Source organism: Pleurodeles waltl, chromosome 3_1 (assembly GCF_031143425.1).
Source record: "Pleurodeles waltl isolate 20211129_DDA chromosome 3_1, aPleWal1.hap1.20221129, whole genome shotgun sequence".
Taxonomy (NCBI): domain Eukaryota; kingdom Metazoa; phylum Chordata; class Amphibia; order Caudata; family Salamandridae; genus Pleurodeles; species Pleurodeles waltl.
The window spans coordinates 999,540,655-999,568,583 of NC_090440.1; the positions used below are offsets into that span (position 1 = coordinate 999,540,655).

A 27,929-nucleotide genomic window follows, 5' to 3' on the forward strand; every position below is an offset into this window, starting at 1 on the left:
ACCAGGGGGGTTTTGTAGGGCACCGGGGGGGACACAAGCCCACACAGAAATTTCACCCTCAGCAGCGCGGGGGCGGCCGGGTGCAGTGTAGAAACAAGCGTCGGGTTTGTAATGGAAGTCAATGAGAGATCTCGGGATCTCTTCAGCGCTGCAGGCAGGCAAGGGGGGGATTCCTCGGGGAAACCTCCACTTGGGCAAGGGAGAGGGACTCCTGGGGGTCACGTCTCCGGTGAAAGTCCGGCCCTTCAGGTCCTGGGGGCTGCGGGTGCAGGGTCTCTCCCAGGTGTCGGGACTTAGGATCCAAAGAGTCGCGGTCAGGGGAAGCCTCGGGATTCCCTCTGCAGGCGGCGCTGTGGGGGCTCAGGGGGGACAGGTTTTTGTACTCACAGTCTTAGAGTAGTCCTGGGGTCCCTCCTGAGGTGTTGGATCGCCACCAGCCGAGTCGGGGTCGCCGGGTGCAGTGTTGCAAGTCTCACGCCTTTTGCGGGAGCTTGCAGGGTTCTTTAAAGCTGCTGGAAACAAAGTTGCAGCTTTTCTTGGAGCAGGTCCGCTGTCCTCGGGAGTTTCTTGTCTTTTCGAAGCAGGGGCAGTCCTCAGAGGATGTCGAGGTTGCTGGTCCCTTTGGAAGGCGTCGCTGGAGCAGGATCTTTGGAAGGCAGGAGACAGGCCGGTGAGTTTCTGGAGCCAAGGCAGTTGTCGTCTTCTGGTCTTCCTCTGCAGGGGTTTTTCAGCTAGGCAGTCCTTCTTCTTGTAGTTGCAGGAATCTAATTTTCTAGGGTTCAGGGTAGCCCTTAAATACTAAATTTAAGGGCGTGTTTAGGTCTGGGGGGTTAGTAGCCAATGGCTACTAGCCCTGAGGGTGGGTACACCCTCTTTGTGCCTCCTCCCAAGGGGAGGGGGTCACAATCCTAACCCTATTGGGGGAATCCTCCATCTGCAAGATGGAGGATTTCTAAAAGTTAGAGTCACTTCAGCTCAGGACACCTTAGGGGCTGTCCTGACTGGCCAGTGACTCCTCCTTGTTGCTTTCTTTGTTCCCTCCAGCCTTGCCGCCAAAAGTGGGGGCCGTGGCCGGAGGGGGCGGGCAACTCCACTAAGCTGGAGTGCCCTGCTGGGCTGTGACAAAGGGGTGAGCCTTTGAGGCTCACCGCCAGGTGTCACAGCTCCTGCCTGGGGGAGGTGTTAGCATCTCCACCCAGTGCAGGCTTTGTTACTGGCCTCAGAGTGACAAAGGCACTCTCCCCATGGGGCCAGCAACATGTCTCTGGTGTGGCAGGCTGCTGGGACTAGTCAGCCTACACAGACAGCCGGTTAAGTTTCAGGGGGCACCTCTAAGGTGCCCTCTGTGGTGTATTTTACAATAAAATGTACACTGGCATCAGTGTGCATTTATTGTGCTGAGAAGTTTGATACCAAACTTCCCAGTTTTCAGTGTAGCCATTATGGTGCTGTGGAGTTCGTGTTTGACAGACTCCCAGACCATATACTCTTATGGCTACCCTGCACTTACAATGTCTAAGGTTTTGTTTAGACACTGTAGGGGTACCATGCTCATGCACTGGTACCCTCACCTATGGTATAGTGCACCCTGCCTTAGGGCTGTAAGGCCTGCTAGAGGGGTGTCTTACCTATACTGCATAGGCAGTGAGAGGCTGGCATGGCACCCTGAGGGGAGTGCCATGTCGACTTACTCGTTTTGTCCTCACTAGCACACACAAGCTGGCAAGCAGTGTGTCTGTGCTGAGTGAGAGGTCTCCAGGGTGGCATAAGACATGCTGCAGCCCTTAGAGACCTTCCTTGGCATCAGGGCCCTTGGTACTAGAAGTACCAGTTACAAGGGACTTATCTGGATGCCAGGGTCTGCCAATTGTGGATACAAAAGTACAGGTTAGGGAAAGAACACTGGTGCTGGGGCCTGGTTAGCAGGCCTCAGCACACTTTCAATTGTAAACATAGCATCAGCAAAGGCAAAAAGTCAGGGGGCAACCATGCCAAGGAGGCATTTCCTTACATCGTCCAAGGGTATTTGAAACGCGTCCCCCAACGCTCCTTGCAACAGATACTGGAGACTGCAGAACTACGGGCAGTGCGCATTCTCCTGAGTAGCGAATAGATCTACCTGCGGAGACCCCCACATCTCAAAGATGTACCGGACTAGGTCTGGATGGAGACGCCACTCGTGATCGGCCAAGAAGTGCCGACTGAGACTGTCCGCACATACGTTCAGAACCTCAGCCAAATGATTTGCTATAAAGCAAATCTGATGGCCCTGAACCCAGGACCAGAGCTGTAGAACTTCCCTGCAGAGAAGGTACGACCCTACTCCTCCCTGCTTGTTTACGTACCAATCGCAGTAGTGTTGTCTGTGAGGACTTGAACCGACTGACCGCGAAGGGAAGAGAGGAAGGCCTTGAGAGCCAGATGAATCGCCCGCAGTTCCAACAGATGGATATGGAACATCTGATCCACCGGAGACCAATGACTCTTGATCTCCATATTCCCCCAGATGAGCACCCCACCCTAGAGTGGAGGCATCCGTAACAACCGTGGCCACTGGAGGTGGTAGTGAGAATGGCCTTCCTTGGGAAAGGTTGCCGTCCACTGCCCACCATTGGAGATTCGCTGCAGTGTCCTTGGAGATCCTTACTGAATCCTCGAGATCCCCTTTGTGCTGAAACCACTGCCTGCGGAGGCACCAATGAAGAGCCCTCAAATGCCAGCGCGCATGAGTGACCAACAGAATGCAAGAAGCGAACAGACCAAGCAGGCATAAGACCTTGAGGACCAGAACAACCGCTCTATTTCGAAACATTGGAATCAGCGCCTGAATGACCCGAATCCGCTGAGGCAGAGGGTAGGTCAGATACAATGTTGTATCCAATACTGCCCCTATGAACAGGAGGTGTTGAGGGCTCCAGGTGAGACTTGGGCACGTTTACCGAAAAACCCAGATCGAACAACAACTGGGTTGTCACCTGCAGGTGATGCAGCACCAGCTCTGGAGACTTGGCTTTGACCAACCAATCGTCCAGGTAAGGTAAAACCGCTATTCCCTTCCCCTGAGATGTGCTGCAACCACCAACATCACCTTTGTGAAGACTTGAGGTGCTGGAGTAAGCCCAAACGGAAGGCATCCTGCAAGTCGACAGACACCATCCAATCCTCTTTGTTCAACGCCATAAGTACCTGTGCTAGAGTCAGCATTTTGAATTTCTCCTGCTTGAGGAACCGATTCAAAATCCTCAGGTCTAGGATCGGTCTCAGGCGACCGTCCTTCTTGGGGATCAGGAAATATCTTGAACAACAACCCAGACCACTTTCCTGCTCTGGAACCAACTCTACCGCACTGTTTGATAACATGGCCAGAACCTCCAGTTGCAACAACAGGAGATGGTCTTCTGAGCAAAACAAGGGATGGGGGGGGGGGGGGGGGGGAGGAAGGGAGGAGGGAACTCTTGAAAGGGGAGAGCATATCCTTTTTCCACAATATTCAACACCTAGGAGTCTGTTGTTATCAACTCCCACTCGCGGAGAAAAAGACGAAGCCTTCCCCCTACAGGAGAGGCGTGTTCGATAAAGTGAGGAAAACTTTGGCTGTTTCCCCTGCTGCTGACCACCAGAGGAAGACGATGACGAAGACTGGTGCTGCTGGGCTGCCCCTCTAGCTCTAGCCCTCCCAGGTCCGATAAAGGGTCGAGAAGATGGACTGGCAGGCTGTTGGGCCGAGTACTGGGGCTCCGAAAAACCGCCCCACGACCAAAACCTCTGAACCTGCGAAAAGACCTATAAGGGGCAGCAGGGGTAGCGTGTAAGCCTAAGGACTTTGCTGTAGCCCAGCTCTCCTTAAAACGTTCAAGGGCAGAGTCTGCTTTCTCCCCAAACAGACTTTCACCATTGAAGGGGAAGACTAGTAAGGTGGTCTGTACATCCGAGGAGAATCCGGAGGACCTCAGTAAAGCATGCCTCCTTGTAGCAACAGATGTCCCCATAGCCCTAGCAACTGAGTTTGTTGTATCGAGGCCAGATTGTATAATCTGCTGCGCCACAGCCTCTGCATCCGAAAAGAGTGTTCCAAAAGGCCTCTGTGCCTCCTGTGGCAGATCCCAGACCACAGCCTTGGCTGAGTCCATAAGGGCATGGACATACCTGCCCAGCACACAGGTAGCGTTCGCAGCCTTGAGCGCCATGCTGCAAGACGAAAAGATATTTTTTGAAGACTGCTCCATTCGTTTGGACTCCCTATCAGATGGGGCTACAGGGAGCGAACCAGGAGCAGACTTTATGGAGTAAGACGCTTGAACCACTAAACTCTCCGGGGCTGGATGACGTGACAGGAACCCAGGATCCCCGGGTGCTCCCCTATGCCTCCTTGCCACAGCTCTATTCACAGCCGGAGACTAAACTGGTTTCCTCCACAAGTCCATAATAGGCTCCAACAATGCCTCGTTGAAGGGCAGCAAAGGATCAGCTGAGGATGTAGAGGGATGCAGCACCTCAGTTAGCAGATTTGTCTTTACCTCTGCTGCAGATAAAGGCAGGTCTAAATAGTCTGCTACTTTTCTAATGACCGAGTGGAATGACGCTGCCTCCTCTGTAAACTCCCCTGGAGATGAAATGTCTCATTCCGGGGAAGCATCCAGCCCACTGGCTGACCCCAATCCTTGGTATTCATCCAAAGGCTCTACAAGCTCACCCTCTTCCAACTGCCGGTATTATTCTTCTTCAAGGACACGCAAGGCCTTCCTTCGAGATCTCAAGCGGGATTCTAACCTCGGCGTCAACATCGAATCCACCAGCGCCAAAGCCACTGCTTCCGAATCTCGATCTGGCACAGAAGATGATGTATGGATCTGAGAATCACTCGGACCAGGCGCCGACACAGACTCCAATGGCGCCTTCTTCAGAGTTGGCTGGCACGCAGGTAATGGGGCCGGCTGGCCAGGGGAGAGCATCGGTGTCGGCTGACGCGGAGATGGCAACGGCACCACGGATCTAGATGGTGACTCATACCTCGAGGAGACATCGGTGTCGACCTGGTACTCTCAACCAGGTAAAACGGCATAAACGGCCTCATCTTATATGGAGTCGGGGAGCCCAGTGAAAAAGCTAATGGCCCCGTGGGACCCGTCGGTGCATCAGCAGGGGCCATAGCCTGGAAAGCAGCATACATGGCATTTAAAAATGCCGCTGGATCCGCTCCCGGAGCCGGGAAGGCAGGATATCTCTGATCTTGATCCTGCTGCTGCACATTAGGCTCTTGCGGCGCTGGTGAAACTGAGGGCTATGAGGAGCCACCTCATAGACTGACGGCGTCGGAGATCCTTCTGGAATCTGGGGCTGCGGAGTCACAGTAGGGCTCACCTCCCAATTACTTCGACGTCTAGCAGATGGAGACCTCGACCTCGATCGGCTCCGTGTCGATCGGCACTGTGAGTCATGACGGCGATGCTTCTTGTGCCTATTGGAAGAAGCATGAGATGAAGCCCTCTTGTGGCCCTTCTTCTTAGCCTTCGCTAAGAAAAGCTTGGCCTCTCTTTCTTTTAGTGCCTTAGGGTTCATACTCTGGCACGATCCACACCCTTCGACATCGTGCTCAGAGCTAAGCCACCAAAGGCAGTTCACATGCAGATCAGTGACCGACATCCTACCGCCACATTAATTTCAAGGCTTGAAGCCAGATTTTCTCGGGGGAGACATTGTAACTACTAAAGCTACACACTATCCAACGAGCCATGAAAAAAACGTTAGCGTAGAAGGCATGGAAAAAAGGAAACCGACGTTAGCACGCCGGTGAGGACCTCTTATTGGCACGGTGACGTCAGACGGAGTCGCGTGGAGCCATGCAATTGTGACGTCCTCGTCGACGTGGAGAGCTAGGATGAAGACTTTCCGTCAGATGCTGGCGCAAGGATGAATTCATAAGGTGAAGAATCCACAGGTAGTTTGTATCCATCAGACGTTCCTCTACAAGTTGTAAGCAGCAACACTGACACCTCTCCAAGCTTGGGGAGGGTGGAAAATGATCTTGCATTAGTTCCACTGACATCAAATAATACAGAAATAACTGATCGATTTTACACAACTTCAATACAGACGGATGGCACCATTTATTCTGTGCCACCGCAGCAAACACCAACACCACCTACTAACACGGCTCCAGTCTTTGCACAAACTACTTCTGGATACTTTGCCGACATCAAGAATTACATTTCAGACTCATTTGCCTCTTCGACACCTGAACTGTCAAACACTTCAAACACTGAAGGCGGGTCGCGTTCCCTGGCAACATGTCAGCGCAAGGGAAACAACAACTAATGGCTAAGAAAGAAGCGACTTATGTCATGTTAAACATCGAAAAGTTAGAAAAGTTGCCTTTTACTGTGGCTGAAATACTATCTGCTGAATGGTTAATACACGGGGTTATTAATCTGCCTATTTCCACATTACAATTCACGTCCTGTTTAAAACACATTCCGGTAGGCAGATATAAAAGGCTGGGAGATAGTTACATCCATGAGGTGTGGGAGCTACCCTTCTCCTACAAATGTCTGATTGCATGAAAGAAGTCTGTCTTAGCGGCAGTGAATGCGAGACTTCTGTCAGCCATTCAATGGTTTGTAAACAGCTGTCCTTGCATGGGGCGTGTAATGCGTCTGCAGCAAACTTGGCTTGTTATCTGAAGGGAGTTCCAGTCTCCTTGATTAGACCTACATTCCAGGTGCTTTCAAACAGCAGCTATGTTCTCCTCAATGGTGAAGACTGTTGTGGGATGCGAGCCAGAATAGTTTATGTTGTTTCAGTCTCTAAGATTGTTACATGCTGCGGGAGCATACTTATTCCTCCCACTAAATTAAAAGAGGTAGCTGACATTTGGCCTCATATTGCTACTTCTAATGTGAATTTTGACAAGTTGAGCAGACACAAGGCTTTATTGTTTCAAAAACATGTGTCTCTCACATCTCCACACGAGACCTACGCACAAGGCAAGGTCGTCAGCACAGATACAGTCCCTTTTAAGAACCAATTTTCCGAGACACTTTGGTGAACTCGTGGGATGAATATTTAATGCGTCCAGTACTAGTGGAATCGCAAATTTCTTTAACTTTGGCTATAATAGTTGGCATTTTGCTGTTGCTATTTTTCATGCGCAGTGGCTGTCCCACCGCAACAAAGAGGAAGGATAGCGCTCCCATCAGCACAGCTGTGTCGTGAACGCATGATGCACTACTTTGGAACAACACTCCTGGAGCAATTGGAGTGTGACTGATCTCAGTCATTCAGACGGTTTTGCATTGTGTGCAGCCAGTGTTTCGGTGCCTCTGGTGCTCTTTCGAACATGCACTAGAAGTTTGTATTTCTACGCAGCTCTTGCTTTCATTGGACGCTGATCTGCTGATGTTCTTGCTGAGAGTTCATTACCAGACATGCGCATTAAGGGGGCGTTTGCTACGGAAAGCTACTTATGAGTTGCCCATCCTGGAGGATGCGGCTCCTAACTCAACATTGGGCACACCACGGAATGCTGCTGCCTTGGCCCGAGGCTCAGGCTATGGAACACGACTGCTCCTTGGTCCTTCTCGGCGATGCCTTTCCGACTTTAACACCTGCTGAAGTGGAAGATTTCCTGTCCTCCATGCTGCCGGACTCGTTTGGACATTCTAAAATTAACTGACTCTTGAAATTCGGTCCTCCTTATGCCACATGTTAACATTTTAAATTGTCCTTTCATATGCTCATGTGTCCTTTTAACTTGTCATTTTTTACATTTATATCTTAGGTTGAGTTTTAGTAGCTTTTATATATATTTAGGCTTTGAACCACCTTCAACCGACAAGGGAAGGGTGTTGTGTAGCCATTTTAGTTATAGCTCCATGCACATTATTTTAGCATACTAGGCCTGCTGCGGTGTACTTTAACCTAAATATATTTTATTTAGCTTCATTTTATTATTCTTACAATAGCCACTTTTGCGATCTTGTTTTATTTCTCTCTATCTAGCTGTTTTTGCGTAGGCCAGCACTGCGTTCTCAAACAAAACATTTGTGCTCACTCTGTGCTTCTTTCAAGGCTATAGTAAGATAGGTTGCCGATGAACGTGGTATAAGTTTTGCCTCTGACATTCATAGAAAAACACATCCTTACGAAGGGACATTTCTCAGAACATCAGCTGTTTTATTATAAAAACACTTCCCTGTCCCTTACAGGTTAGAGGGAGATTCCAGGCAGAGAACCACAACTGTATGCTGATTGCTGAACGCCTCGCTACAGCTGCTTATGCAGATTTCAGGCCTTTGCTCAGGTATGGGAGATGCTGTCTTCCCAGGGTAACCTGAAGGGCAGAATTAGAGCTTAACAAGCTGTGCTCTGTTATAGCCTAGGTAGGAATTAGTCCATTGATTCTAGTGACAATATGGTAGCGTTATTTCTATGCTTTAATCTCCTTGTCACAATTTTCATCTTGTCAGGCTGTATCGTCCTGGTATTGGAGACAATGCTTTGCTATCTAAGAAGCATTCGCTTTATTAGAGCATTATTGAAGCCTATACTGCCTCTATTTGTCATTGTGTATGTGAGACCAATGTAATTGAGAGAAACGGATGAGACCTAAGTGACCACGATTTCCTTGAGAAATCAATCATGTCATGCGCTCGGCTGATCAATCATCCCTGCCTTTGGGTATAGATGAGGCACACTAATAGTTAGCAGGTGCAAAACCCAGATGGGAGCGACAGGCGTCACCTGTAGTGGGTCATACTCAGTCTCCCACACCGCAGGCGATCCTGCAGTTCTAATTCCAGTAGTCTAATTAGAATAATGAGAGCCTATGCAACAGTCGGTGACCAACTGCAGTAAGCCCGCGATGAGTAGCTAGTCAACAAGGTATGAAGCACATGTATACTCAATTTCTGCAGATAAGCTGCAAAGACCATCATCCCTTTCTTGAATCACCAGGGGGCTAAAGTAAGGCTGAAGAACAGCATAGAAAGTTGGAAGTTTTCAGAACCCACTGTGAACCGAAATTCGCATTTGTGGTACTAGAAAGGTGGTATGTGAAAATGTTTTCTGCAAATTCAGGGCCACCGGGCACCTGCATCCACAGTAGAAAGGATGACAACCAGAGTGAGCACTTAAAATTTCTCCATCATTCTAAGGCCTGAGGTTCAGTGTAGGCCTGAGGCTTCTGTCCTCCTTTAGAACAAGGGAATAGCAATAGTAGCCCCCTCTCACTTCTGAGAGTCCTACACCCGCTTCATAGGACCTATGGCTGGCAAGTGACTGAATTATTGCTTTAAGATAGAGGTGTGGCTGCCCAAAAATTACTCAGATGTAGACAGGAATAAGAGGTGATGAGGAAATGAAAGGCAAGATGTCCTCCTTTGAACAATTTGTTAAGTCCATCAATCTGACATGGTGGATTTCCAGCCAGCGAGGTACCGTATCCTGGACCCCTCTCGATAATTGTAACACTGAATGGAAAATAAAGCAACTTGGGAACCACTGAAGCAGTAGAGGAAAAGGTGGAGGGTTGCTGTACGTCTAGAGTGAACGGCCTTGACCACCACTGCGCCCTCTGCCCAGAAAGGGACGAGTTTTCAGTTGCACCAGTTGAGAAAGTTGACAATGCAGGTAAGCTAGGCCTCTCAAACTACCCTTATACTTTAAATATTGCTGGTGAAATTCTCTGGTTGGATACATTAGCCCCAGTGGTGGCACTACAAACCTTTGAATTGCCCAAGCGCTTAGCAATGTCTCTGAACACACTAGATCCATCGATGACTTTATCCATAAGGGATCCTTGGATATCCGCTGAAAAAAAAGGTTCACTGCATTCAGACATGCCGTATAAGAACTATCTTGTAAAAATAGTACAACTATGCATTTGGTGGTGGCCCGACCTGCATGCCACATTCTTTGTGTCCTGTCCATCTTGAATTGTTTGAGGCAGTAAATTGTTGAGGTCCTCCGGAAAGGCTGCAAGATCTCACTAGCCATATCGCATAAGGCAATATGCATTCCAATGCAAGCCTAGGAAAATAGTTTCTCACCAAATCCATCAATATGTTTTGACTTCCTATCAAGGAGCTTTGCTGAAAAATAATTTAGATTCACTTTAATTGTGGATGTCTGCATCAAAAGGCTTTCAAGCTTTTGGGGTTTCAACAGGAAGTCAGACTCTACAGGCGCTGGCATGTGCCATATGGCCACAGGTCAGCTGACTGGTGAGGCTGAGCATGTATCAGACCAGGGGCCTTGAGTGTTTCCTTACGGGGCTTGTTGAAATGTAGCAGTGGCTCAGATGAAGCCAGACCTGGCTGGAAATTAAAGCCTATTTTTGGCTGGAAATTCTTTTGAGTAGACAACTGCAAATCTAGTCCTTCTAACATGCTTTCTTCTATTGGTGAACCAGATGGGGAGTTCAGCTCTCTCTCTCTCTCTGATGAATTATCAAGCCAACAAGAATTCTGCAAGTCTAGGTACAGCCCTTCAGCTGTCTAACGAGAGAGGAGCAAACTGTCCACCTTCGGTCATCATCTGTATCATGAGGGAGTATCATGAGGGACATTAGATATGCCCTGGACTGTATCAAGGATGGAAGAGAAGAGGGCATCTAGTCTCTGATAATACTGGCATCGAAGGACAGCCAGAGTCTGAGGGTTGGCTCTACAACCATTGGTTACACCTTTGTTACTTCATGGCATGACTTAGGGCTGATGACCAGGTTAATTACCTTTGATAACACTCTTTTTGATGAATACTTTGTTTAACCACTGATTACTGCCCCTACGGGCCAGACAGGATTGGGAAGATTTTTCAAAACAGACACTGCATGCCAGTAGGTGGAGGTGTGCACCTCTGTGTTGGCCTTGTTTCACCCCAGAGTTGACAGTCAGAGCTGCATACAAGCATCACTCTAGCTCGCTGATGCCAGTTTCTTTCCTGACACTGTTCACGCCCTCGGCTGAGGAGCCTGAAAACAAATATCTGTGCCAGCATGCAGATCTCTAATTTGGGATCTTTTTGGATGGAAAATAGAATATTCCACAGAACTGGGAGAGCGGTGAGGAACCTACAGAGAGAGAGAGTACTGTAGGAAGTTCTGAGCTCTGAGGCGAGGCATTATAGGGTTTCACGTCACTTTGCGCTGGATTTGATGGAACCTTTAGTTAGGCAAGGAGGATTTCTCTCTTATGCCAGCCAAGGTCCAGGACCTGGGGGGGGGGGGGGGGGGGGGGGGGGCAGGGGGGGGGGACATTTCTTAGGGATCATGACTGACTCCCCCAGAGTCCAGCAGCAGGGCTCAGGCAGGCCCAGTAGCAGATCAAACTGCAGCAGGTTAGTTGGACAGTTACACAGAAGCCTCTGAAGCTTGTTATGTCCCTGTAGTTCACAGAGGAGGTCATCCAATTCACCCTTGGAGTCACTCAGGTTAGCCTGAAATGAAGTTCCAGCCTTCCTTCTCAGACACCAATGCAATCATCAAGCAATATGGCAGTCATACTTTTGTAAAGTCCACAGGTACAGGAGTGTTCTGATGAGTGGCTGTGAGAAGATAAACCCCCCCCCTCACCTCCCAAAAGCGGCAACCTGATCAGAGGACAGATCCTCTTGCCCAGAACCTCCGGGTACTGCACTCTACTGGCCTAATTCAGAGCCACTAAGATGATGAGCCAGTTGTTCATGATCTACTTCAGACCTCAAAGCAGGAGAAGTAATGGCTGGAAAGTATACCAGAGTCCAAGCTCCACTGGGTGGAACGTGTCTCAGAGAGACAGCCTTCTTGGGAAATCCACAGTAGAAAAGTGCTGAAATTGCAGTGGCAAAAAGGTCGAACCAGTTGTCCCTCACTGCTGGAAGACATCCTGTGTGACCTCCCAGTGCAACTGCCATTCGTGACCTGCTGAGTCACCAGCCGAGTTTGTCCACCCTGGTGTTCAAAGATCCTGCCAGATGGTGTTGGCTCACTGAAAATCTGCAACAATTCTGCCAGTTCCTGGGGCACAAGGCCTCCTGGCACAGGACCCAGGAGCCCAGACTGCCCCGTTTGTTGCAATACCACATAGCAGTGGTGTGGTCTTTGAGAACCTGAACAAGTTTCTCCTTAATGAATGGCAGGAAGGCTTTCAACGCCAAGCAAACAGCCTGCAACTCCAACAAGGTGATGTGGAGATATTTCTCTGCCAGAGATAAGAATTATCTGGTCTCCATTTCCTCCAGATGACCTTCCTAACCAAGCAGCAATGCATCTGTCACCACTTTCAGCTCTGGGATGAGAAGGGAGAGTGGCCTGCCGCTGATCCAACTGCAGTTGAGCATCTACCACTGCAGATCATTTACAGTCTCTTCTCAAACCTGGACGGAATCTGACAAGTTCCCTTGGAGCTGGGCTCAGTGAGACTTCACATTCACTGAAGAGCCCCTATAAGTATGGTCGATGAAAAGGATGCAGGAAACCAATAGCCCAAGAGTCCTCGGAGCCAGCCTCCCTGAGACCCAGGACCTAGGCTGAAACATTGGGAGCATAGCCCAAATATCCTGGAATTGCCAATTTGGATGGAAGGCCCAATAGCAAACCGTATCCAGGATGGCTCAGATGAAAGGGTGCCTCTGAGAAGAATTCAGGTGTGACTTTAGCACTTGGACAGTAAACCCCAGTGTCAGGAGGTTCGCCATCTTCTGGCGGTGGTCTACAACTGTCTGTGATGAGCTGGCTTTCAACTGCCAGTAATCAAGAGAGGGAGGACTGGTATCCCTCAACTCCGAACATATGCTGCAACCACTGCTATCATTTTTCATGTACTCTTGAGTGGCACCGGTGGGAGCGAAGGGGAGCATCGCCAACTGAATAAGTCCTGGCCCACATTTAACTGTGAGTACTGCCTGAAGAAAAGGAACATGGAAACAGAAATCCTGCACGTTTAAAACAGTGTACTAAATCCAGAGCAGAAAGAACCTGAGCCAGGTTGAGCAGGTTGAATTTGTCTCTCCACTGGAAGAAACAGAGGTCAGAGATCTAAAGTAGAACGGAGGCCTCTGCCCTTCTTGGCACTAGGAAATAGTGGGAGTAACAACCAGTTCCTATTTCCAAGGCCCCAGTACTCTCAATGGCTCCTTTCACCAAAATCACCTGTACCTCCTTCAGCAAAATGGACAAGTGCTCCTCAGAAAGCTGCTCTGATGTGGGCAGAGCATGCAGCAGCGCAGAAGGAAATGGCAGGACATAGCCCCAACAAACTATCTGCAGAATGCACCTGTCAGATGTTAGGGCCTGCCAATCCTGGAGAAGATGACTGACTGTTTTCAAGAGGGTGGTTATCTGTCACAAAAGGCAAACTAAAGCAGCATGAAGGACGCTACTGGAGGGACGGGTACTGGAAGGTTTCTGCCCTTGCAGGCCTTGACATTGTCTACTGGATCCACAAACCAGAAAGGGCTGGGGTGTCTATTGCTGGGTTGGTGGGCCTTGGCACTGCCTGTATGCAAATCTGCTGACAAGGCCTTGAAAAAGTCAAAACAGTTGGTGGATACGGCCTTTTGGGCATGGAGAGACCGAAAGAGTGTGATGACTGTTTTCTTTGAAACGTTTTAGCACAGAATTGTCCTTCTTGCAAAACAGGTGATCCCTGTCAAATGGCATATCCATGATTGATGCTTAAATGTCACCCGGAAAAGCCATGAATCTCATCCATGTGTGACGCCAGAGCACCACAGGAGTCCTGACTGCGCCCCCCAAGCAATTAGTAGTGGCCAGTACTGATTTTTGACGTATTTGGCTATCTTCAAATGCATATGTTTATTCTTCCCAAAAATAATTGTTATATGAAGGAACCAGCAACTGCAATTGAAGAAAATTTGGAGTCGTGGGATTAGTAGTACCTAAAATAATTGCACAACTGCCTTCTAAAGCCTGCACTGTCTTACTCCCTTAGCTCACAAAAGGAGTGAATATCTATGCATGAATTCTTCTGGGGTTTCCTACACAAAAATGCACTCCTTTTTGAGGTAAGAGAAGCAGAGTCCAGTTATGGTAAGATGTGTGGGCCATTTGATTGGTTATTTTAAAGTTTTATATACAAAGGTGAACTCACTGGTTTTTCATTATTCCTTATTTGCAGATTTGCTCCTTTATCGTGGTATGTGATTATCAGTATGTTTAATACAGTAAGCAGGCTGAGCATGCACCAATTCCTGCATGTTTTTTGTTGATCTGCTGCACATTACCGATCATAATATTACGCACGGGCACAAAGTTGCAGGCAGGTCCTACAATTATGCATGCAAGCATGGCAATAGCACCACAGGGACATGTGCCAGTATTGTTTTGGTCCTGCATTTCTTCCCAGAAATTGTATTTGTACGCTGATAATTCTTACTAAGATCATGTTATAGAGATATAGATTTTTTGACTCACATTTGGTATCTCTGTAGAATCAGTCTCTGTAATTAAGTATATATATGTAAAGAACAAGTTACTTACCTTCAGTAAAGCGTTATCTGGTAGGGACTCTAACTGCAGATTCCTTACCTTTGAAATTCCAGGTTTAAGCTTGGAATCTGGAAATTTTGCTAGGCAGTCGGGTGGCTCAGTTCGGACTTGTGTGGCGACGGAGCAATCTATGACATCATAGTCACCTATAAAGCCACCACCCAGGCATGTGTATGCCAGTTACTTTTCCACAAACTTCCCCACCAAAAGCTCAGAGCCATGGAAGAAACTGACAAGTTTTGTCCCCGCCAACACTAGGGCCCTGAAAAGGACAACCTTCAACCCTAGTAAATGAGTCGGCAGAGTGGGGAGGAATGGATAAGTGTAAGGAATCTGCAGCTAAATAGTTTCTACCAGGTAATGAGTTACCGAAGGTAAGTAACTTGTTCATCCGATAGACTTCTAGCTGCAGATTCTTTAACTTCGAATAGAGACCCAAGTCATAACCTCCTATTGGTGGGCTGCGGACAAATTAACTTTAGAAAAGAGTCCTGCAGGACCGAACGGCAAAATCCCCATCTCTGCGGACCTGACTGTCCAGGCACTAGTGTTTGGCAAACGTGTGCAAAGATGCCAACATTGCTGCCTGATATATGTCCAGGACTGGTACACCTTGTGCTAAGAGTGTGGTAACAGTCTTGCCCCTGGAGGAATTGCCTCTCAAGGCATCAAGAGGCTGCATCCTGGCCAAAACGTAGCGGATCTTTATGAAGAGAACGACCCAGCATGAAATAGTTTGGTTCTGCACTGTGCGACCTGTCTTCGCTCCCACGTACCCCACAAAGAGTTGGTCATCCACCCAGAACTCTTATGTGCAGTCGAGGTCACCACAATGTTCACTATTTACCCAACACTACACAATATTATACAACCTGGACCTGGTGTTCAGTCATCCAACTAACCACACACTGCATCTTGTACTCCTGTCCCACCAAATTTAAAAATAATGGTGCCCTGTCATCGAGCCCATTTCACCATCTCTTTACTGAGCCCCTCTTCCTAGACCCATGTCCAAATATAAAAGAAAATTATTCCTGCCCTATTACGATCCACCACCACCATCATCATCATCATCCTCCTCCTCCTCCTCCTCCTCCTCCTCCTCTGCACCTTCTCCCTACTCCCTTATCAAAGCCACAATCCTGGATCTCTATAGAGCACAAAGCTTGTGCTGCACCGACAAGCTCTTTAAGAGACATGGCAGTGCAGCTTTAAAATCACCCTCAGCACAGGTCAGAGACCCACAGCTAAAATGGAATATGGCAACTGACGAGACCAAAGTGCTGCCAATGCTCTTCCTCCTCCCTCATGTCTGTGAAGAACTGAGAGAGGCGGGGAAAGGCAGTTGAGACCGCCAGATGCCTTTCTAACACCTCGTTTGCATCCCTGAGGTAAGGAATTGAAGGGAAGCGAGTAATTTCCTTCATAAAGAAGCGACAGTGGGAAACAACTTTGTCTCTCACTGTTGATATGTCATGGAGGGGACTAACTGGATTTCAAATCTAATTATTAACATCAATGGCTCTCTATTAGAGGCATACAAAACTAATTTATTGTTAACTGTCCTGTTTTAGAGGGTCACGTTTCTGACACTAGGAGTATGGAGAGAGGTTGGCCTCCATTGGTTGGAGTTACATATGTGAGTAGTGATGAAATCACTCCATTCCAGCAAGAATTATTAAAGACAAACAATTACGAAAGTATAAAGTGATTGATTAAAACAGGCATTGATAACAGTGTAAGATGCAATACAACACTTAAGCTACGACGACTAAACTAGTCTAAGGATTTTAGAAAACTACATCTGTATGTAATCTATGCCCTTTTTAGTGCACTACCTCTATACCTATATCTAGCCACAATCACAAATCCACAACAGCACAAAATTAAAACGCATACCTTTCCGTTTTTGAATCCTAGCATTTTACAAAATTCTACAACAGAGTCTCCGATGTGATTTCATTTAATAAAAGTCCATATTAAAAACATGAATACAATTATTGCCATTTAATTTACTATCACCGTAAAAACACGAGACATTGAAATCTGTAAAGTTGAGCATTACTTCTTCAGACAAAAGACAATCAATCCGACGTTTGGTTCATTCCACAAACTACAAAATATAAACAGGATAATCCAATGCAATGCAATGCCCCTCACTGTAGGCAACACAGTCTTATTGATGTCTTTTTACTTACTGTTATAACCATCAGTTGTCTGCCATCACTGCGTTGCAAACTGAAATACAAACGTAAGCAACAGTTAGCTATCTCATCTTTCTAATATAGTCCATTAGGTAATTCAACACAGCAAATGAACCTGCATGTATCCAATCACAGAATAGAGATCTACAGACACAATACCTCAAGTAGTAAACCTGGCAAATCTCGGACTGCTGCAATGTTGCTAAAACGCAGAGATTTATAGCAGATTTTCTTTGTTCATACAGTTTTAATCTTCTAAGGATTTCACCAGGTCATGTTGACAAAAATATACCTACTATAAGCTTTTTTACATTCTAAATCAGTTAAAAGAAAATACAGAAAGTCAACATGTTCAAAAGAAAACATTTCGTAATACAAATAAAATCCCAGGAAAATGTACAGAATAGTTTTCGCAGCTGTTTGAAAGAGGGCCTCTTTTTTCCAAAAATTATCAACATAATACCTTGAATATCCAGAAAAACAGATCATAACCCGTAAATATCAAATCTAATACATAAATACCATATGCCTATTCTGAAAAAATATAAATTCCTAAGTGTTGTGATGTTAACGTCTGGATTTAGAAACTATTCATACATACACATATAATATAGGAACTGGATTGTGAGTAATAAAGTGGGTATCAATAATGTTTTTTCGGTTTCTTTCATTTTAATAACAGGCATTCTCGTCTTCAAAATTCCAATAACAGTTTCTTCGCCTCCCAGTTCCATAGGGTCTTAGGTGGGATTCGAGTGAATAACAGAGATATGATTCAAGGTTCATGCACCAGGCCTCCGTTGCAACTTGCAAGTAGGGAGATGGGAAGTGCAATTTTGCACTCAAATATACAAATTTGGCAGAAACATATTCAATACCTTTAGCTCCTCCAGTATGAACAATTAGCGAGTCTTTGGAAACTGTTTGCTTAGTAGGACTTTTGTTTTTACGGTTACTGATGCAAACTGCAAATAAAGAAATCAACAAGAGTATGTTGCCTCAAATGATTTTCAACCTACATACTAATCTTCTGGAACTCCCTGAAGGCTAGATATCAACATACACGATAATGCTGGTAACAAGCATAATTCTGACGTGCTAAAATAATGGCTTGCCAACACCTGAAGAACTACTTCTCATTAACTGAAGCTTCAATACCAGCTGCAGTTCATCATAAAGAAAACAGATTTTGCCCTGTTTTGCATCCAGCAGGTTCTTTGACCATGCATGAATGTCTTTCTGCTTGGTGTGACGACCATACATAACTGTCGAGCTGTAGGCCGCCAGGGACTGACACGGAAAAGGATCCTGGAGAAGTCCACTGTATTACTCGGGTGTGTAGAATACAAGACAGAAATTGATATCATAAACTACTTGTTAAAAGAAGCAAATTAGTTTAACTTTTGGTATTCTATTCTGAATTCCTATATATAAAGCACTTTATAGCAATCATTTATAAATATTTCTAAGACATAAATAATAAAAATAAAAAAACAATACATTCACTCCATCAGCCATGTAATTCTATCCTAGAAGGAAAAGCAATCAATCTGGGTCTATGGTGTAGGCAATCAAAAGAGGGCATTAACTTGTGCGATGGCTACCTCTTCTCCTTACCTGCAGACCTCCAATAAAAGTTGCCAATCTCTGTACATAGTAGCATATAGCAGTATCAGGTAGAAAGTTGAGGGGCTGAAGAACATGTTACTTACTTTCAGTAACGCCTTTTCTGGTGGATATATTAGCTACCTGTGGACTCCTCACCTAAAGAATTTTCCCCACGCGCCAGCATTCGACGGAAATTTTCTCCTAGCTCTGCACGTCGACGATGACGTCACAATTGCCCGACTGCCACGCGACGCCGTATGGCGTCATCCAGGCAATAAGAGGTCCTCATCGACGTGCAGACGTCAGTTATCGCCATTTTTTACGTGCCTTTGAGGCGAACAGGAGAACATTGACACTACAAATGTGATATGAACACATCAATCAAACTTATATATTAACATTTATTTCCATTAATATGAAACGTAATCAATAGAAATAAACAATCCACTGCATAAAATCCCACAAAATGAAAACGTATGCATAAAAATATATACATATATACACATGATTTAAAAAAATAAATATATATATATATATATATATATATATATATATATATATATATATACACACACACACACATACATATACACATACATACATATACACACAAATATATATACACCTATATAAATCATTGCATCAGTATATACATATGTACAACATACGGGTACTCACCCAAGGAATTCTTGGTAAGAACAGTCAGGCAACGGGGAGGCAGGTGGGACCGTGAGGAATCTAAAGGTAGCTAATGTATCCAACAGAAAAGGCATTACCGAAGGTAAGTAACTTGTTCTTCTAATGGATACAACTACCTGTGGAGTCCTCACCTAAAGAATAGAGTCCCAGAGCAGTACCGTCCCCGGTGGTGGGTGCCTGAATGATCAAACAAAGAAATCCTGCAGCACTGAGCGTGCAAAATGGCCATCCCTCCTAACTTCAGAGTCCAAACAATAATGCTTGGCAAAAGTGTGGAGGGATGCCCAAGTTGCCGCCTTGCAGACATAAACCACAGGAACACCTCTAGCTAAGGCCGATGAAGCCGCCTTAGCCCAGGTGGAATGGGCACCTAGCCCCACAGGAGGTTCCTTCTTTGCTAAAGAATAACACATTTTGATGCAAAGAATGACCCACCTGGAAAGCGTTCTCTTGTTGACAGCTTTGCCTCTCCTCTTCCCCACGTAACCGAAGAGCTGATCGTCCTGTCTGAACTCCCCCGTCCTGTCGACGAAGAAGCTCAACGCTCTTCTTGGGTCAAGTCGGTGAAGCCTCTCTTCCTCCTTGGATGTATGAGGTGGAGGATAGAAGGAAGAAAGTGTGACGGACTGTCCTAAATGAAAGGGTGCAACAACCTTAGGTAGGAAAGCCGCCTTGGTCCTTAACACCACTTTGTCCCTGTTAAAGGAAGTATATGGGAGTTCCACACTAAGAGCCTGGAGATCACTCACCCTTCTAGAAGATGATATGGCAACCAGAAAAACAGTTTTGAAAACCAAAAGCCTCAAGGGATAAGAATGCATCGGTTCAAATGGTGAGCCCATCAGAAAGGTCAATACTAAGTTCAGATCCCACTGTGGCATAACGAATCGAGTGGGCGGAAACTTGTTAGTGAGATCCTTAATGAACCTCAAAACAATTGGGGACTTAAACAAGGAGGGTTGGTCTGGAAGCCACAGAAAGGCCGACAGCGTGGATAAATAACCCTTAACAGTGGCAACTGCACAACCCCTCTGTACCAAGGATAATGCAAACAACAGTATGTCAGATAAGTGGGCACTCAAGGGATCAATTTGATTCTCCCCACACCAATTCACAAATTTAGCCCACCTGCTTGCATAGATAGATTTAGTGGAGTGTCGCCTGGCCGATAATATAACTTCCACCACCTCAGGTGGGAGAGAAAAAGTACTCAGATTGCCCTGTTCAATCTCCAGGCATGTAGGTGCAGGCTCCTGAGGTGGGGGTGTAGAACCTGCCCCTGCGACTGCGAGAGGAGGTCTGCTCTGTGAGGGAGACGGAGCAGAGGGCACAGAGAGTTGGAGGAGGTCCGAATACCATACCCTTCTTGACCAATCTGGAGCTATTAAGATGACATGGGCCCAGTCTTGACGGATCTTCCTCAGGACCCGAGGAATTAGGGTATGGGGGGGAAACGCGTAAAGCAACTGATCCTTCCAGGACATCTGAAACGCATCCCCCAAAGCTCCTTGCATCGGATACTAGAGGCTGCAGAATGACTGGCAGTGCGCGTACTCCTGAGTGGCAAACAGATCTATCTGTGGATACCCCCACGCCTGGAAGATGTAAAGGACCAGGTCTGCAAGAAGACGCCACTCGTGATCGGTCGAGATGCGCCAACTGAGATCGTCCGCACGCACGTTCAGAACTACGGCCAAATGGTTTGCTAACAAGCAAATCCGATGGTCCTGAACCCAAGACCAGAGGCGTAGAGCTTCCCTGTAGAGAAGATACAACCCCTTGTTTATATACCACATCGCGGTAGTGTTGTCCGTTAGGACTTGGACCGACCGACCGCAAAGGGAAGGGAGGAAGGCCTTGAGAGCCAGACGGATCGCCCACAATTCCAACAGATTGATGTGAAACCTCTGTTCCACTGGAGACCAATGACCTTTGACCTCCAGGTTCCCCCAGATGAGCACCTCACCCTAGAGTGGAGGCATTCGTTATCACTGTGACCACCGGAGGTGGCAGCGAGAACGGCTTTCCTTGGGAAAAGTTGCCGTCCGCAGCCCACCTTTGATAAGCCACTGCAGCACCTCTGGAGTTCTTTATTGATTCCTTGAGATCTCCTTTGTGTTGAAACCACTGCCTGCGGATGCACCACTGAAGAGCCCTCATGTGCCAGCGTACATGAGTGACCAGCAGAATGCAAGAAGCGAACAGACAGAGCAGACGAAGGACCTTGAGGACTGGAACGACCGCTCCATTCTGGAACATTGGAATCAACACCTGAATGTCCTGAATCCGCTGCAGCGGAGAAAAGGCCCGATTCAATGTTGTGTCCAGTACTGCCCCTATGAACAGGAGGTGCTGAGAGGGCTCCAGGTGAGATTTGGGCACGTTCACGAAAAGCCCAGATCGAACAACAACTGAGTTGTCGACTGCAGGGGACGCCGCAGGAGCTCCGAGACTTGGCTTTGACCAACCAATCTTCCAGATAAGAGCATACTGCTATCCCCCTTCTTCTGGGCTTTGCTGCAACCACCGGCATCACCTTTGTGAAGACACGAGGTGCCAAAGTAAGACCAAACGGAAGGACCGCAAACTGATAGTGTTGCAACCCCACCACAAACCGGAGATACTTCCTGTGCGACTTGAGGATCGGGGTTTGAAAATAAGCATCCTGCAAGTCGACAGACACCATCCAATCTCCTTCGTTCAACGCCAAAAGAACCTGTGACAGGGTCAGCATTTTGAACTTTTCCTGCTTGAGGAACCAATTCAAAATCCTCAGGTCCAGGATTGGCCTCAACCGACCATCCTTTTTGGGGATCAGGAAGTAGCTTTAATACCAGCCCTGACCCCTCTCCTGCTCTGGAACCACTGCACCTTTCGACAAAAGGATTAGGACTTCCTTTTGCAGTAAAAGAAGATGGTCTTCCGAACAGAAGGATGGGTGGGGAGGGATGGGTCGAGGAAAACTCCCGAAAGGGAGGAGTATAACCTTTCCCCACAATTTCGGTGACCCAGGAGTCCGATGTTATGGACTTCCACATGTGAAGAAATTGAGACAGTCTCCCCCCTACAGGAGATTCATGTGCAGGGAGTGATGGAGGACTAAGGCTGCTTTCCTTGCTTCACCCCTCCGGAGGAAGAGGCAGAGTGCTGCTGGGCGTCCTCTCTAGTACGAACTCTACCCCTGTCCCTGAATGATCTATAAGGATGAGCTGCTGAAGATTGCTGTCCTGCTGCCTGGAATCTCCCAAAAAAGGAAGAGCCACGCCCAAACCCCCTAAACGATCTTAAGGAAGCGGAGGTGGATGCTTGCAGTCCCAAAGATCTTGCTGTGGCCCTACTCTCCTTGAACCGCTCCAAGGCAGAGTCAGCTTCTGCTCCAAATAGTTTGTCCCCATCAAAGGGCAGGTCGAGTAGGGTAGTCTGCACATCAGGAGAGAATCCTGAAGACCGTAGCCAGGCATGTTGTCTTGTCGCTATGGACGTGCCCATAGCCCTGGCCACAGAGTCCGATGTGTCAAGCCCAGACTGAATAACCTGGGTCGCCGCCTGAGCGTCTGCCAAAAAGTTAAGCACCTCCTGAGGCAATGCAGAGTGTGTCTTGGCCTCGTCCATAAGAGCATAAATGTACCTTCCTAGGATACAGGTAGCATTCGTAGACTTGAGGGCCATGCTACATGAAGAGAACGCCTTCTTAGCAAACTAGTCCATTCTCTTGGACTCCCTGTCCGCAAGACCCCCTGGAAACGATCCCGGAGCAGAGTGTGAGGAGCAGGAAGCTTGCACTACCAAACTCTCCGGAGTCAGGTGCCTGGATAAGAAAGCTGGATCTCCTGGAGCCACCCAATACCTCCTTGCCACAGACCTGTTTACAGCCGTCGAAGACACAGGCTTCTTCCACACCTCCATTATCGGGTCAATAAGCACCTCATTAAACGGAAGAAGCGGCTCTGCCACAGCGGATGATGGATGCAAAACCTCAGTGAGAATGTTTGTCTTAACATCCGCAGCTGGAAGAGGAAGGTCAAGAAAATCTGCCGCCTTCCTGACCACCGAATGAAAAGAGGCAGCCTCCTCAGTGTACTCCCCCGGAGAAGCCAAGTCCCACTCTGGGGAAGTGTCCAAACCACTCGCCTTGTCCAAGCCTTGCAGGTCTCCTAGTGGCTCCACAATCTCTCCCTCTTCCAAGAGTTGCTTCTCATACTCCCGCTCCTCTAGCAGTCTCAGACCCAACCTCCTGGAGCAGAGCCTGGATTCAATCTCCCGGTGTAAATAAGGCATCTGCCGACGCGGAAGACCTCTGACGACGTCAACCATCGGATTCATCTGACGCCGGATCCATAGGCGCCGTAGGCTTCTTTACAGTAGATTGAAGCTGCGGCGAACTCATCGGCGCTGGGGCAGTAGACGTCGTCGGCATCACCGGTCTTCTAGGTGACGCCATTGGTACCGGCGCCGAACCAGCACTTCCCGAACGAAGGAAAGGCATGAAGGACGTCGGTCTGTATGAAGCCGGAACACCCATGTCGTAGGCCAATGGACCCGAAGGCCCGAATGCACACCTCCCGGAGCCATGGTGGCAAAGATGTTGAACATCGCATTGAGAAATGCGGCAGGGTCTGTGCCTGGCGCTGGGAACGCCGGATAACCTTGTGGAGCCGGTGCATGAGGCGAAGCCGGCGCCGGCATCTCCGTCTGTGCCGGAGAGACTGTCGGCTCCTGATATGGATCAACCTCAAAGACAGACAGTTGAGACGTCGGAGGTGTAACCATTGGACTGACTCGGTCGATGCCGAGCTGACGGCGACCTTGAACGGGAACAGCCCTTACTTGATCGGCGCCGTGATTCATGCCGGCGTCGGAATCTCGATGACTCCTGTGAGATCTCGAGGACTTAGAAGAAGACTCATGGCTATGATGCTTTTCCTTCTACTTGGACCTCGCCAGAAACAACTTGGCCTCCTGCTCCTTAAGGGCCTTCGGATTCATGCGCTGACATGAACCGCACGATTCGACCTCATGGTCAGGGCTCAGACACCACAAACCATTCTCATGTGGGTCTGTGACCGACATTCGACCTCCGCACTCCCTACAGGGTTTAAAACGCGACTTCCTTACCTGAGACATTGTTACACACGAAGTGAAACAGTAGCTCCCTGGTAGCCTCGAAGCAAAAAACATTACTCGAAGGCACGGAAAAAAGGGAACTGACGTCTGCACGTCGACGAGGACCTCTTATTACCTGGATGAAGTCATACAGCGTCGCGTGGGAGTCAGGCAATTGTGGCGTCATCGTCGACGTGCAGAGAAGAAAATGTCCGTCGAATGCTGGCACGTGGGGAAAATTCTTTAGGTGAGGAATCCACAGGTAGTTGTATCCATCAGAACTATGTATTGAAAATGTACATTGAATATCTAGTCTCAGCCCAAATTGAAGACATTGATAAACCTGTTCAAACATTAATCCCCCCCTTAAAATCTGCAAATACAGTCTTGGATGTTATTTTCTGACCAAAGTGTCCCCTTTTTCTGAATTACATTACTCCAAGAAAAGACACATATGACCTTATTCTGATACTGTGGAAAAATCAAACACCCTCAGAAAATGGTTTAATCTCAAATACAATCTGCCTGAAATCAGAATGTGTTTCACTGCCGTCAAGGTATAGCTAATTGGATATTTTCCTTGGGCTGTGAAAACATTTCTCTACAGGTTTCTCTTCTTTTAGACGTATACCCGCTTCAAAATGCCCCAGTCACATCTAGATCAAACTGCAATTGTTTCAGCTATCCATGTAGTCTCTCAGCTAAGCACTGCCAGCTTTGAAAACTAAATTGTAGGGAAGATGCATCTAATAACCTTCCCAAAAGAAATGCAAATTAAAATGAAAAGAAAAAGAAAAAGTTTAACCAATGATGTACAAAGGAGGACAAACAAGAGAGCAACGCCCACGTTACATCTTGAGATTTGAACAAGTAACTTACCTTCGGTAATACTTTTTCACACGCGACTCCATCTGATGTCATAAGAAGTCCTTGTCTTCACACACTTTTTTTTCCTGTGACTTCGAGGCGAACATGTGAACACCAACATGAGAAGCACATGTACAAGCTCAATTCAATATTTTTATATATACACACTTTCATAACAAAATACATTCTGTATGATATATACCTAATATGCAATATAGATGTATATTATGCATAAGTAACTTGCTTCTTGGCATATTCAGACAGGCAACAGGGAGGCGGGTAGGTCAGTGAGGAATTTACAGGTAGATATTGTATTTATAAAAAAAAAAGCGTTACCGAAGGTAAGTAACTTGTTCTTCTGATGTATACATCTACCTGTGGATTCCTTACCTTCTGAATAGAATCCCAAATTAGTCCTGCACTCTGAGGTGGGTGCTGCCTGGTTACACCAAGAAGTCCTGTAGCACAGAACAGGCAAAGTGGCCGCCCCTCCTCACTTCTGAGTCCAAGCAGTAATGTTTTGCGAAAGCGTGGAGGGAAGCCCAAGTTGCTGCCTTACAGATGTCAACAGGTACACCTCTAGCCAAAGCATAAGTAGTAGACTTAGCCCTGGTAGAATGAGCTCTAATGCCCTTTGAAGGATTCTTCTTTGCCAGTGCATAACATATTTCAATGCAAAGAATGACCCACCTGAGCAGCGTTCTTTTGTGAACAGTTTTGCCCTTCATCCTGCCCACTTAGCTGACGAAGAGCTGATCGTCCTTCCGAAACTCTCTCGTCCTGTCCATAAAGAAGCTCAATGTTCTCTTTGGATCCAGATGGTGCACCCTTTGCTCCTTCTTAGAAGGATGGGGAGGAGGGTAAAAGGACGGAAGGGTGATGGGCTGCCCTAAATGAAAAGGAGTCTACCTTTGGCAGGAAAGCCACCCTGGTTTCGGAACCACCTTGTCAGCATGGATAGTGGTAAACAGGGAGTTTACACTTAGAGCCTGCAGCTTACTAACAACCCTAGCCAACGTGATTGCTTTGAGAAAAACGGTTTTAAATGTAAGGAGCCTCAACTGGCAACTATGCAACGGCTCAAACTGTGTACCCATCAGGTACTTCAAAACTAAATTCAAATCCCACTGAGGCATTATGAACGAGTGGGAGGAAACAATAGACCAACCCTTAAGAAACCTTTGAACTATAGGGAACTTAAAGTAGGTCAGGTAAGCAAATAAATGCCGACAAAGCAGAAAGGTAACTCTTCACTGTCGCAACTGCACGACCTTGTTGTACCAAGGAAAGAGCAAACTGCAAAATATTGGACAAATGGGCCTTTAAAGGATCAACATGTTTGTTCTCAAGATGGGCCAGGTCGAGAAACCTGGCCCATCTACCAGCATGGACAGTTTTGGGGAGTGTCGTCTGGGCGATAAAATAAAATCCAACACGTTGGAGGGGGGGGGGGGGGGGGGGGGGGGGGGAAGAAAAGGAATACAGACTGCCCCGTTCAATCTCCAGGCATGTAGGTGCAGGCTCTGTGGGTGTAGAACCGGCCCCTGAGACTGCAAGAGGAGATCTGCCCTGTGAGGGAGATGGAGTGGAGGGCACAATGAGAGGTGAAGGAGGTCTGTGTACCACACCTTTCTTAGCCAATCCGGGGCTATTAATCTGACTTAGCCCAGTCTTGGCAAATCCTCCTCAGAAGCAGAGGAATCAAAGGTAGGGGGGGCAATGCATAAAGCAACCAACTGGTCCAGCCCAACTGAAATGCATCCCACAGTGCTCCCTGTATCGGATACTGGAGGCTGCAAAACAACAGGCAGTGCACATTCTTTTGAGTGGCAAACAGGTCTATTTGAGGCGTCCCCCAAAACTGGAAGACATGAAGAACCACCTCCAGATGGAGATGCCACTCATGGTCGGCTGAAAAGTACCGGCTAAGGCTGTCCGCATGTAAGTTGAGAACTCTGGCCAAATGGTTTGGTACTGTGCAAATCAGATGGTCCTGACCCCAGGACCAGAGTTGCAAAGCCCCTCTGCAGAGAAGATACAACCCTACTCCTCCCTGTTTGTTGATGTACCACATTGCGATAGTGTTGTCTGTAAGAACCTGAACCGACTCCCCGCACATGGAAGGGAGGAAGGCCTTGAGATCCAGATGTATCGCCTGTAATTCCAACAGATTGATGTGAAACATCGGTTCTTCTGGAGACCAAACTCCCTTGATCTCCAGATTCCCCAGATGCGCTCCCCACCCTGAAGTGGAAGCATCCGTTATTACTGTGATCACTGGAGATAGTGGGCAAAACGGCCTCCCTTGTGAAAGATTGCCATCCACACTTCACCACTGAAGATCCACTGCAGTGTCCCTGGACACTTTTATTGACACCTTGAGATCTCCATTGTGTTGAAACCACTGCTTGCGGAGGCACCACTGGAGAGCCCTCATGTACCAACGTGCATGAGTGACCAACAGAATACAGAAAGTATCATACCGAGCAGGTGTAGGACGTTTAGGACTGGAACAACTGCTCCATCCTGAAACAATGGAATCATAGCCTGAATGTCCCAAATCCTCAGAGGAGGAGGGTAGGCAAGATTCACTGTCAAATCTACTACTGCCCTTATGAACAGGAGGCGCAGAGAGGGCTCCAGGTGAGACTTAGGCACATTTAGCGAAAAGCCCAGGTTAAACAACAACTTGATTATCACCTGCAGATGGTGTTGCACCAATTCCGGAGACTTGGCTTTGAACAACCACTCATCTAGGTAAGGAAATACCGATATTCCCTCCTTCTGAGATGTGCTGCAACTACTGCCATCACCTTTGTGAAGACTCGAGGTGCAGAAGTAAGACCAAAAGGAAGGAATGCAAACTGGTAGTGCTGTGTCCCTACCATGAACCAAAGATACTTCCTATGAGACTGCAGAAGGAGGATGTAAAAATAAGCATCCTGCAGGTCTATAGAAACCAT

At 47.4% G+C, this 27,929-nt stretch overlaps 1 protein-coding gene across 13 annotated transcripts in view; it reads right to left on the reverse strand.

Moving 5' to 3' along the window:
* Positions 1 to 27,929, reverse strand: part of BAZ2B (bromodomain adjacent to zinc finger domain 2B) — a 1,256,112-nt gene that overhangs the window by 1,095,612 nt on the left and 132,571 nt on the right. For all 13 annotated transcript variants that reach the window (XM_069224189.1, XM_069224194.1, XM_069224193.1 and 10 more), the window contains exon 2: positions 16,684 to 16,723. The gene's annotated coding sequence lies outside the window, so the exon portion shown is untranslated. The remainder of the gene's footprint in view (positions 1 to 16,683; positions 16,724 to 27,929) is intronic.